Raw genomic sequence first — 13,104 nt, forward strand, 5'->3', positions numbered from 1 at the left:
AGATTTTATGAGCCGCAAAACCACGGGCCCAATTACCCAAATGTCGACAGTAATAACGTCTCGAAAAGGTCTTTGATTGATGATGGCACGTCCTTTTACGTGCTTTGTAGGGACACTTCCCATGATCCTCCTACGCCCAATGAGCTGGGCCATTGCTATTGGTGGTTTTGAGGTTTGCATGTACGTTTTTGTGCGCTGTCGGTCGACGTTTGTTTCTTGCTGGCTTCGGAGGCGTCTCAGACTCTCATCATTAGGACTGCTTAACAACGTGAGTTATAACAAAGACCTCCGCGATGGAGACAGTCACCCTGGTTTTATAATAAGGACGGAGTAGGGCAAGCGTTGTAGATGAGGAAAGCACAAAAGCTCAAAATGAATAAAATAATTGTGACCCGTCCTAAGCTCCGCTGGGAAGGCGCTGAGCGTATAGCATTGGCAAAAGAGGAATTAAAGAAAGTGCGTGACCTCTTAGCCACGCAAGTGAACCCGAGAGCCGTAGGCTAGAGTTAGGCGCGAGAGTTTGGATCCAATGCCTCGCACAACACGGAGGAAACCCTGGGCAGTGATCACTGCATCCTTGCCACCACATTGTACGTTACACATGCACGCCGCCCGATAAAAAGATAACACTCACAGATTGGACAGCTTTTCGCAAAGAGCGAGCGGATGACTCCTCGAGGGCTATTGCGGATCTCGAACAGTGGGTACGAGAGCTCCAGCAAGATGTAGACAGACATTCAAAACAGATCACACTCACCACAGACATTACGGCAGTAGACCCGCACCTTCTTCACTTGTGGGAGGCCCGTCGAGGCCTTGTTAGGAGATGGAAGCGGCAAAAACATAACCGGAAACTGAGACTACGTATAGCGAAACTCACGGCAACCGCGGAATTTTATGCTGGGGAGCTCACCCGTCAGAATTGGCGACAGCTATGCAATAAGTTGCAGGGCACTCTTAGCACGGCCAAAACATGGTCGCTACTACACCATCTTCTTGACCCCACGCAAAGCAAAGCAGTCAGCCAGCAAACAATTCAACGTCTCCTCCACAACCATCCGGGTTCTGATGACTACATCCTGGAAGAGTTGAGGGTGCGGTACATAGGAGATTTCAAACCCACACAGGGACAACCTCCCACGTACAGCGGAGACGACAACCACGACCTGGACAAGCCGATCACCATCTCTGAGGTGCAACAAGCAATCCATGCACTCACACGAAACACCACCCCAGGCAGAGACAAAATAAATAACAAGCTCCTGCGCAATCTGGATGACGGCACCATTCAATCTCTTACTAACCTATATAATCATCATTGGGAGGCGGGTACGCTACCAGCGGATTGGAAGCACGCTGACATCAACCTCATTCCAAAGCCAGGCAAACCCTCCGGCTTAGAAAATCTTAGACCAATCTCACTAACTTCATGCCTAGGTACGCTTCTGGAGCACGTCATTCTGAACCGACTTCAACCTTACCTAGAATCCAACGACTTGCTGCCTGAAACGATGTTCGGATTCCTGCCGCACCTTTTTACCCATGATATTCTCCTTCAGCTGAAGGAACAAGTCCTTGAACACATTTCACCACACAACACCGGAGCGATCTTAGCACTAGACCTTAAAGGCGCTTTCGACAATGTGGCTCACAATACCATCCTTACAAACCTAAGTCTTACCAACTGTGGTCGTAATCCTTACAACTACGTACGCGCCTTTCTAGCCAACCGCACGGCCACAGTAGGCATTGGCTCACTCAGAACTCCGACGTTACCTACTCTCAACAAAGGAACCCCACAAGGTGCCGTTCTATCACCCACCATTTTCAACATTGCTATGATGAAGCTACCTGACAAACTCAACGCAATACCAGTAATCAGGCACGCAGTATACGCCGATGATATCACTATCCGGACCACCACTGGTTCTGAAGGAGAAAAGCAAGACGCACTCCAACAAGCGACCGACGTCGCCCAGCACTATGCAAGAAGCAGCGGTCTCCGATGCTCCCCCGAGAAGTCGGAACTATTACTCGTTCGACAGAAATACCCCACATTACACTCACCCTCGACGGCAAAGAAATACCCACAGTAAATCGCGTCCGCATCCTCGGCCTCCATATACAACAGGACGGCGGAGGCGCATACACCATCGAACGTCTCAAGCACACAGCTTTCCAAGTCATGCGAATGGTCAGCCGCATCACCACCAAACAACACGGCCTGAAAGAAGACGACGTGACCCAGCTCGTCCAGGCCCTGATAATCAGCCTCATCGCCTACGCTGCCCCGTACCTTCCCCTCACTCTCAAAGTGAAAGATCAGCTAGACATACTTCTGCGGAAAGCATACAAGCAAGCGCTCGGCCTACCACCGGGAACAGCCACACTCAAGCTCGAAGCCCTAGGAGTCCATAACACAGTAAGAGAAATCACAGACGCCCACCTCACAAGCCAACGAGAACGCCTAGCCCTCACACCAACAGGCAAGAAGCTTCTAGCGCGCCTAGGCTACCCAACACAGGGCCGAGGCCAAGAAAAATCAATCTATCTGGCCCCCAACATCCGGGAGCATATCAAGGTCGCCGCCATCCGCAGAAGCATGCACCCGGAACAACATGCCGGTCGTCGCAAAGCTCGCGCAAAGACTCTTCAAACAAGATACGGTAACCTCCCCACCATACTATACACAGATGCCGCGCAGTACCCCCGAAAAGCAGCCATGGCAGTCAGCGTTGTCGACCATAACCTTCAAGAGGTGGTCTCGATAACGGTCCGCACAGCCAACGCCCTCGAAGCGAAGGAGACAGCCATCGCCTTAGCCATCACCTCTAGTCAAACCAAAGAACACGTTACAATTATTACCGACTCCCAATCAGATTGCCGTAGCTATGCCAGAGGCAGAATATCTTCCATCGCCGCCCGACTCCTCAAACAAGCCTCTCAATTACCCGACCTTGAAATAGTATGGACTCCAGGACAGGAGTCCCTCCGTGGAAATCAGCGTGCGCACGCTGTAGCCCGAGCTCATGCCACGCGGGCGCCACAGGAGAGGGATACGATCGCATCTATGGAGCCTGTACCTTTACAATACCCCGCCATATTAGAACACCACAGATTGAACAGACGTCAATACCCACCCCCGCACAAGACCCTCTCACGCGAAGACGCAGTAGCATGGCGACAATTACAAACCAACACATACCCCCATTTAAGCAGATTACACGCAATACACCCTGCACTGTACTCGTACAAATGCCCCCTTTGCAACGACTACGCTTCCCTATATCACACCACATGGGCATGCCCCAAAATACAGGTAGTCCCGCATATACCCAACCCCACACCCGAGCATCGGGAGGCCGTGCTGACTAGCTCGGACCCTCGTGACCAGCAACAACTGGTGTGGCGGGCCCAGGAGACAGCAAGAGCCGCAGGAGCCCTGGACTGAGGGCACCTCCCAACACAAGCAGGAAGACGCCTGCTTGTTTTTTTTTTTCTTTTTTTAATAAATGTTTTTCCTCCTCCTCCTCCTCGCAAAGCTTTGCGCGGCCACACATGTGACTAAGAAAGGAGTCAATCCTGAATGCAGGCGTGAGTGCTGTGCAAAAAGAATAACAACTTATAAGCGCCCCTAAGCTTATCCCTCTCTTTAATGATGAAAGGTCACTGTAGCACCTACCTCCAAAGGTTCGAGGGTGGTAATGCCCGTCGAGAGTAGCCAAAAGAACACTGTTTCTGCTTTCACGATTTGCCTCTCAAGAACTATTTACTAGTTATATGCACAATATCACAGGAGGATTCTCGAGGCTTTGAAAGGTTGTAGCTTTTTCTTCTGCAAGAGCGTTGTCACCCTAGTGAAGGCTATCCCTAGAGCTTCAGAGGAGCTATGCTGAACGATAGAGGAGCAGGCCGCCAGTTTGCAGCAGGGCTGTCAGGATACTTAGACCGGTGGCTCAAAACTTCCTAGAATGTCTATAATGGCTGTCACAAGGATCTGGTCACCTTCCTGACGAAAAATAATTTTTCCGTACATACAGATTTAGCCACCACAAAAAAAATTATGCGGTTCCCACGCCCACTGAAAATCGATGCAGGCGAAGCTTTCTGTGCTGTTTTCATTCATTGGTGATCATTTGCGGTGATGCTTAGGTTGAATGTTTGAGTTCAACATGGTTTAGTGCACTACTGGAGTGGTGAGTAGACGTTCAACATTACTTGCGTGCACCACCACTTCTGTTTTTCTACGCCGTTCAAAGAACACAGAAACGGCATTTGCTTGAGCCGTTGTCATGCGCCATTGTTGATGGCCTGCCAGAGGATTAGCACTGTATTACCTCACACAGCGCATTGCACAAGAGAACGGAGTTAAAAAATAATTAAATCACAGGGATTTAGGCACCACGTACACAGTCTGACTGAACGGTACGCGGAAGCGGGGTACTCCGTTTCAATTTTGAACACCTGGGATTCATTAACGTGCCCCATATCTGAGTACACGACCGTTTCTGCACTTCATCATCATCATCATGATCAGCCTATACTTATGTCCACTGCAGGACGAAGGCCTCTCCCTGCGATCTCCAATTACCCCTGTCTTGCGCTAGCGTATTCCAACTTGCGCCTGCGAATTTCCTAACCTCATCATCCCACCTGACTTTCTGCCGTCCTCGACTGCGCTTCCCTTCTCTTGGTATCCATTCTGTAACCCTAATGGTCCACCGGTTATCCATCCTACGCATTACATGGCCTGCCCAGCTCCATTTCTTCCGCTTAATGTCAACTAGAATATCGTCTACCCCCGTTTGTTCTCTGATCCACACCGGTCTCTTCCTGGCTCTTAACGTTACTCCTAAGATTTTTCGTTCCATTGCTCTTTGTGCGGTCCTTAAGTTGTTCTCGAGCTTCTTTGTTAACCTCCAAGTTTCTGCCCCGTATGTTAGCACCGGTAGAATGCAATGATTGTACACTTTTCTTTTCAACGACAGTGGTAAGCTCCCAGTCAGGATTTGGCAATGCCTGCCGTATGCACTCCAACCCCATTTTATTCTTCTGTAAATTTCTTTCTCATGATCAGGGTCCCCTGTGAGTAATTGACGTAGATAAACATATTCCTTTACAGATTCTAGAGGCTGACGGGCGATCCTGAATTCTTGTACCCTTGCCAGGCTATTGAACATTATCTTTGTCTTCTGCATATTCATCTTCAACCCAATTCTTGCACTTTCTCGATGAAGGTCCTCAATCATTTGTTGTAATTCCTCTCCATTGTTGCTCAATAGGACAATGTTATCTGCAAACCGAAGGTTGCTGAGATATGCACTTCGCCCCCGTCTAAATGCGGCTGCCGCGGCCAGGATCGAACCCGAGACCTCAAACAACGCCATTGCCGTGAAGCTGTCTTGGCCGGTACAAAAGTGCAGTTTTCGTGGGCGCTCGCTTCCGTATTCTTTCTTCTAGATGCTGCGGTGCGTTAATGCGGCTTTGCGTCTGCACGCCTAATATCGATTATGCGCTTGACAAATTATCACGGTGCTTATTATTCAGAAATATTTCAAACGCACCACAGCTTAACTTGACTAAATTTATCCTCTATGTCAGCAACTGCTGCCGTGTCTATTCAGGTTTCCTTTCCTTATTATGTCACCTTTACCTTCTCCCGCCATCCCCTCGCGTATGTGAGCTCTGAGCAATAAATGACAAGGCTGTTATTGACTCGTTTCTTGACGGCGACGGTTCTACCCATTCTCTGCCTCCTCTCGCTACCGGCTCTCTACCATTCCATCTACCACCCCTCTGGAATGCAGCGCGCTAGTACTCAGGGAGGATTATTTTTTAATGGAAATTAAATATGCAAGTGTTTTATACAAACCGGTATTTTTGTTTCAAACTAGCAACATCCTCTAATTACTATATTATCCCCAAAGTACAAACAGAAATGATGACGTGACCTTCCGCAGACCGCGTCTCGTTGATTGGTCTCCCTCAACGCGACCCATCCATTCTGTCCGAGTGACGTAATCCTGACGTAACAGCCCGAGCAAACCGGTTCTAAAATGAGCCGTTACAGAACACAGCCCCTGAGCGTTCGCACCCACCGGCGCGCCAAGTATCTGTTCTCGAATGCCACGCGATGACTCCCTCGCAGTGCCAGTAGATGACTCTACCAAGATGGTGTACAGAAAAAACTGTGAGAGAGGAACGTGGCTGCTGCATGATGCGTTGGTCAGTGCCATAACCCAGCGCACCATTCATTCCTGATGCCAAGCGCAGCCTCTTCAGTGGTGCCACAAGGTGACGAACCTTGTGGCACCACTCATGTGGTAAACCTCCCTGCATAGGTAAACCGCCACTGACGCGTGACTTCTCTCTGCATAGGTAAACCTAATGCAGAGAGAAGTCACGCTGCAAAGCACGCCTGATACATAAGGCCTTTCAACGGTGGCAATACGGTGGCAATATTGCTTCGATGTTAAGCGAGTTGCCGTCGAAGGTCATCGTGTGACTGGTTATCCCCTAATTTTTTTATTGCATATGACTATCCCAGGACACTCTTGGTCGGCGTTCCAAGAAGAGACGTGTACCTGAAACGGTGGAATGAACTCGTACAAGAAAGCGCTTGAGAAGCTTGGCGCGCTGTCAGGGTCTCATAGCAGCAATTTAGAGGAAGAAATTCCAGTGTGCGCGTCTTCTAGATGACGCGCACTGGTCCCAGGTGCCGACGATTATACGGTCGCAGTTGGGAACGTACGGCAGAAGCAGCTGCACATTGAACTGCCGCTCCACTCAGCCATCGCGTGCGTTTTCGCAGTGCTGCCGCTGACTAATAAAGGTTCGTAAATGCAGCACTCAAAGTGGCCAAGCTCGACGAAGTGCCGGCTGCTTCTGAACCGTCCTTGAACGACGGTGGAACCAGGGTCTCGTGCTCGCCTGGTCTCTTTCTCGTCTTGCGCGTCGATGGTGCCTTGCGCATCCTTGTCGCCTCTCATCAGTGAATGAATATCTCCACGTTTGGCAAATAAATTCTGTGAAGTCCTGAGGTAGGCTTCCATTGGGGTCAGGCGTATATCGTTTACGTGATCCGTGGGGCTGTCCTGGAATGGTGGCGTTCCATCATCGGAGCCATGAGCACTACCACCATCACAGGATAAAATACTGTCTGATGGTCGATCCTAAACCGCGGCATCGTAAGGCTAAATGTCCTTAAGAAAGATGGCCGGCACTCGTAAAGTCGAACTTTGTTTCCGCCGGCCATCGTTTTGGGCTTAGCCAAGAGTATGAGACAGGAGGCCTCCCAGTAAAGGGTGAAATCGAGGGTGGTGGTCTAATGAGCGTTTTTTAGTACCTGAGATGGAGCTGATATCGTCATCCGGTGAGCTGGCACATCCATGTTCCCAATGAAAGGCGACCTTCGAGATGTCGTCGACGGCTGTGGTGGACGGGAAGTAATCCCGGGCCTTGTCAGTGATGATGTAGTGTAGGATGTCGATCTGTCACAAAAGAACAGAAACGGTATGGAATGGATGGTGTAATGTATATATATATATATATATATATATATATATATTGTTACGGCGCAACCAAGAGTGGCGCGAGTAAGAAGAAGACGATTTTACTGTTTTGTGTGACTTCCGCAACGTAACAAAATGGTGAGAGGTGCGGGGTACCACGAGGAACAACAACGGAGCTCCTTAGTGGTCGTTGCCTCGGTCCGGACAACACGACGGACGAAACAGGACCCAAAATGGTGCGTCCTGCATGAACGCCGACAACCCCAATGGTTGTCCTTGCTCAGCCGCGGCATCCAGATACGTTCTCCGGCACCGCAACAAATGGTGTTCCAACATTATGTTTGCTAACTTGGTCTTCTACAAACAACGCACTGCGAAGGTGTGGTATTACAACCACGAGGAACAGCTTAACGACTGGGACACGTGCAAACAGAAGCTGAGGGACTTATTCGGGCGTCCCGCCGGACGAAAGAGCGTCGCTAAGAAAAAACTAGCTACCTGCGTCCAAAAGTCAACAGAATTATACGTCTCTTACATCCAGGACGTGATGGCTATGTGCCGCAAGGCCGACAGCGCGCTATACCCGAGTCATACAATGCTGGCCATGCACTGAAGGGGATCGCTAACGATACTTTCAACCTGCTCATATGCAAAAATTGTGAAACCAGTACAGGGCATCGGAAAAGAGTGTCAGCGCTTTGAACAGGCCAAGATCGAGCCACCGCATTCCAAAGTCGTTCGCACGTCTGCCGAGCACAGCTGCGACATCCTCTTGTGACGACATGCTAGGAATGCAGTTACCGTCATCATCAGATCACCAACCTGAGAGCATGGCTCCTGCAGCTCTTTTTTCTCACCTCAGTGCACCGAACAACTTGCTTACAGCACCATTGCAGGCAGGCAGTAGTCCGCGAAGAAGTCGCTAATCTTGGAGTTCATTCTGTATGTGCCGTTGTCGCTTCACAGCTGTGTCATGCTCCTTGTCCATCGACTAGTCAGCGGTATCCTGCACGCTACCGAAATCCAGCTGAATGACGAACCGCAGACGATCGGCGAAACTGTTTTGCCCGCTGGCATATCGGTCACGTTGCTCGCCATTGTAACAACCGTACCCTCTGCGACCCCCATTCACCAGTTATTATGGCCCCGAAAAGAGCCAGCGTTGTTACCAGCCATTTAAACCGCAATAGTCAAACGAAGAGACTCGTGCCCCTTGGAATAGTCCCTCGTCTTCATTCCACCGTCAGCAGTCCCGTTCGCCACCAGCTCGTCGACCATTGTCCCTATCGCCACAGGCTCATCGCCCACCGTCTCCGATGCAGCCCCGACGCCCGTCTCCGGAAAACTAAGCAATGTAGCTCGCGGAAATGACGCTGCATTGCCAGCTCGAGCGCAAAGCCCTCTGACCACTTTACCGACCAAACAGAGCTTCATGGTCATTTTAGTCGATGGTGTCAGTATCCCAGCACTCATTGACCCTGGCGCGCACATATGCATAATGAGTGTCCAATTGCGCCGACACCTGAAAAAATGTCGCAGTTTCGCCCGAAAGGCGAAGCATCGATTGCGATAGCAAATTAGTCGAGAGCTATTCGGAGTAGGGATAGTAGTTTTATCGGCTGCATAAACTTGGACACATTGGCGCACTAACTGAAATAACAATCGTGGTGTCAGCGCGCACAAGCAAACATGAATAGATCACACTGAATGACCGCAGCCAACGACTGTCAAAATGCTGGTAGCAAGCGCAGGTTCACGCGGTCTATCGCTTCAACGGAAAATGAGCGGCGAATGCACAGCGCATACAAAGGTCAGAGCCGTGTGGAGATAAGAGACGGTGCGGGTGACCGCCGGGCCAACTGCAAAGAAGAAGTTGTTGGCCGAGGAGAAGCTGGCCCCCCTCTTCCCGTTTCGGGCTTTCGCGTGGGAGATTGAGTGGCAAGATACGCCTTTGGTACCGGAGCACAGCGCCGCACCGCTTCCCTCCCTGCCATACCCCCTCGGCCTTTCGCGCGACGGTCGCGTTTGCTTTCCACCGTGTGTTCGCTCTCCGTGATAGTGTGCGTCCCCCGCGCGCTAAAAATCGGCGCGCGGCGACGATTTTATCACCCTTGGAATCTATACGGAACCTCACGGCGACGGCGACCACGACGCCAACGGCAGAAATCCGGTTGAAGTGTCCATATAGTTGCTATCGCAATAAAAAGTTTTCACACCCGCTTGCATTACGCACCTTCCATGTCACCGACGGCGGAACGCCTACCATGCTTGGTATGCAAACTGCTGGCATTGGCATCGCGGGGCACCTAACGACTGTTGTGTTTGCCGTTTTGGAACAATGCCCTTACGACGCTATATTCGGCTTACACTTTTTATTCTCCCATTCAGCCCTCTTTGACTGCGCGTCTAGGCTCATTCAGCTTGAGCTACCCCGCGGCTGCTATAGTCCACCTCTCCGACAACCACGGTTATGATCTCCCGAAGACATCTGCCTGTCACCTCAAGCCATTACGTACGTCACTCTACTGTCGTTCCCATCTGTTTTAACGGCGTCGATGTGCCATATCCCACCACTGACATACTGCTTGAAAGGAATTTGGCCGTTCCCCATACCGTGCTCCCTGTTACAGGCAATCAGACTTCGCTCCCCCTCCTTAATTTTACCTGCTCGACTCAATATTGTTCCCAGAGGCATGTCTTCACATCTCACATGTGAATGATTTCGAGATATCGGCTCGTGACGCCCAAACTACGTCGCCCTCTACAGGAACCTCCGATTGACCGAGTCTCACAGACGAACTTACCAAGATGATCGCAGCTGACCTTCTTCCTGCACAAGCTGCTCACCTCCTCCGTCTCTTGGAAACTTTTGACATTTTTGACATTGACAGCCCCCCTTTAACCCAGACATCTCTGGTCACTCATCGTTTTTACACCGGAGACGCCAATCCGATACACCGCAGGCCGCACCGTGTTTCACATGCGGAACGACACGTGATCTAACGAGAAATCGACCAGATGTTGTCTAAACAAGCTACCGAGCCACCTTGCAGTCCATGGGCTTCCTCTGTTATCCTGGTCAAGAAGAAGGCCTGCAGTTGGTGATTTTGTGGCGAGAACAAACGCCTCAAAAAAATCACGCGCAAGGATGTCTACTCCTTGCCGCGAAGTGATGACGCTTTGCACTGCTTGCAGGGAGCCCCGTACATTTTATTCATAGACCACCCATCAAGCTATTAGCAAATATCGGTAAATGAGATGAACCGTGAGAAAATTGTCTTCGTAACACCCGACGGCCTCTACCCATTGAAGGTTATTCCGTTCAGCCTTTGTAATTCCCCGGCAACCTTTGAAAGTATGATGGACTTCTTGCTTCACATCTTTAAATGGCCCGCGTGTGTGTGTACCCATCGCTGATGTGACGATGAGATAGTCTTTTCACCAACTTTCGCGAGTCATCTCACGAGTCTGTCGACCAGTCTTGCTGTTTTCCGACGCGCCGGCCTGCAGTTGAACTTATCTAAGGGCCGCTTTGGACGTCGTCAAATTACCGTTCTTGGCCATCTTTTCAGTGCCGCTGGCGTTCAACCCGACATTGACAAGATTCGCGCTATCCAGAACTTTCCTGTTCTGTCTTCCACGGCCGATGTAAGAAGGTTTGTAGGACTCTGCTCGTATTTCCGTCGTTTCGTCAAGAATTTCGCCAAGACCGCCCGTCCACTCACCGACATACTTGAGAAGGAAGTTACTTTCACATGGGGCCTTGCTCAAACTAAAGCCTTCTCTGCCCTCGTACGCTTGCTAACGGCTCCCCCATCAATATGATCAATCTGCTGCCACTGAACTTCACCGGATGCCAGTCGCCATGGTATTGGGGCTGTACTCGTGCAATGGCATTGTGATGCAGAGCGCGTAATTGCATGCGGTAGCCGCCTCCGGTCACCCGCCGAGAGGAATTTTTCAATTACTAAACGGGAGTGCCTGGCGTCAGTTTGCGCCGTAGCCAAATTCCGCCCCTACATCTACGGCCCCACATTTTCCGTGGCTACCGATCACCACGCCTTGTGCCGACTTTCGTCACTGAAAGACACCACTGTACGATTGGGCAGATGGGCACTACGGCTCCAAAATATTCATGTGCTGTTTTATACAAGTCAGGCCACTTGCAAAAGCACACCGACTGCCTCTCCCGTCGTCCTGTCGATCACCCTGAAGAAGATGCGCCTGACACCGACCCTTGAGTACTAGCCATCTCTGATCTGCGTGACTTTCGCATTGAACAACGGCGTGATAACTGGTTACGTGTTCTCATTGATCGTCTTAATTCTGGACATTCGGAGCCCACTCTGTGCATGCTCGTACTCCGCGACGACGTTCTCTGCCGTCGCAGCTTACGCCCTGAAGACCAGAATTTTTACTGGTTGTACCACGCCATCTCTGGACCTCAGTTCTTGAGCAGTTGCATGATGCCTCTACTGCCGGTCACCTCGGCATTTCGCGTACCTACGATCACGTACGGCGCCGCTTCTACTGGCCTGGCCTGTACTGCTCTATCCTCCGCTACGTTGCAGCCTATGCGCTCTGTCAGCGCTACAAAAAACCTGCTGTGCTGCCCGCTGGACGCCTTCACCTCGTCGATGTGCCCTCAGAACCATTATTTCGCATCGTTCTCGATCTTTTCGGCCCATTTCCGATGTCGAAATCTGGCAATAAGTGGGTCGTTGTCGCAACCGATTACGTGACCCGGTACGTGATCACGCAAGCTTTGCGCGCAAGCTGTGCAACTGAGGGGACGGATTTCATTTTACATGACGTCATCCTCCATCACGGCACACCCGAGCAGCTCCTGGCTGATCACGGCCGCGTCTTCTTGTCCCGCGTTGATGAAGACCTAATTCGCTCTTGTTCTGCCAAGCACAAGCTTTTCACCGCCTACCACCCGCAGACAAATGGACTAACGGGGTGGCGCCAATCGCACGTTGATATAAATGCTGTCTATGTACGTTTCTGACGACCACAGTGATTGGTGCAGCACATTACCCTTCGTGACCTTCGCTTATAATTCGTCCCTTCACGAGACCGCTGGCTCTTCCTCCTTTTACCTTCTGTTCGGCCGCCACCCTACTTTGCCTTTTGACACACTGCTTCCTTCCTTGACAAATACTTCCTCTGAACATGCTCAAGACGTCTTCGCTCTGGCTAACATGGCACGCCATATTGCCGGTCTCGGCTTTCTTTCTTCTTTCTTTATTTCCTTAAAGACCCCACACGGGGGTATTATATACAGGGTGGGATTACAGCAATAGTTAAAACATTATTAGTTAAGGTGAGAGAATCGTTGACACTTCCGTGAATGCAGATGAACTGGTGATGGCAGCGATCTCGTAAGGAAGGCCGTTCCAGTCTACAAGTACGCGAGGGAAAAAAGAAGGCGAAAAAGTGACAGCGCGCACTTTGTGGCGAGCGACATTTAAAGAACGACTCGTGTCAAGTGATACACGTGCTGGTGGTGAAATGTATGGTGGCAGAGCACGATGACTGTAAAAAAATCTGTGAAATAAGGTAGGCTAGCGGTGCAATGGCGATACAAAAG

General features: G+C 50.6%; 1 protein-coding gene across 1 annotated transcript in view; it reads left to right on the forward strand.

Moving 5' to 3' along the window:
• Positions 1-215: 215 nt before the first annotated feature.
• Positions 216-13,104, forward strand: part of LOC125946854 (uncharacterized) — a 184,956-nt gene continuing 172,067 nt past the window's right edge. Inside the window, exon 1 of the mRNA XM_049670946.1 lies at positions 216-268. The gene's annotated coding sequence lies outside the window, so the exon portion shown is untranslated. The remainder of the gene's footprint in view (positions 269-13,104) is intronic.

This window comes from Dermacentor silvarum, chromosome 7 (assembly GCF_013339745.2).
Source record: "Dermacentor silvarum isolate Dsil-2018 chromosome 7, BIME_Dsil_1.4, whole genome shotgun sequence".
NCBI classification, from domain to species: Eukaryota; Metazoa; Arthropoda; class Arachnida; order Ixodida; family Ixodidae; genus Dermacentor; species Dermacentor silvarum.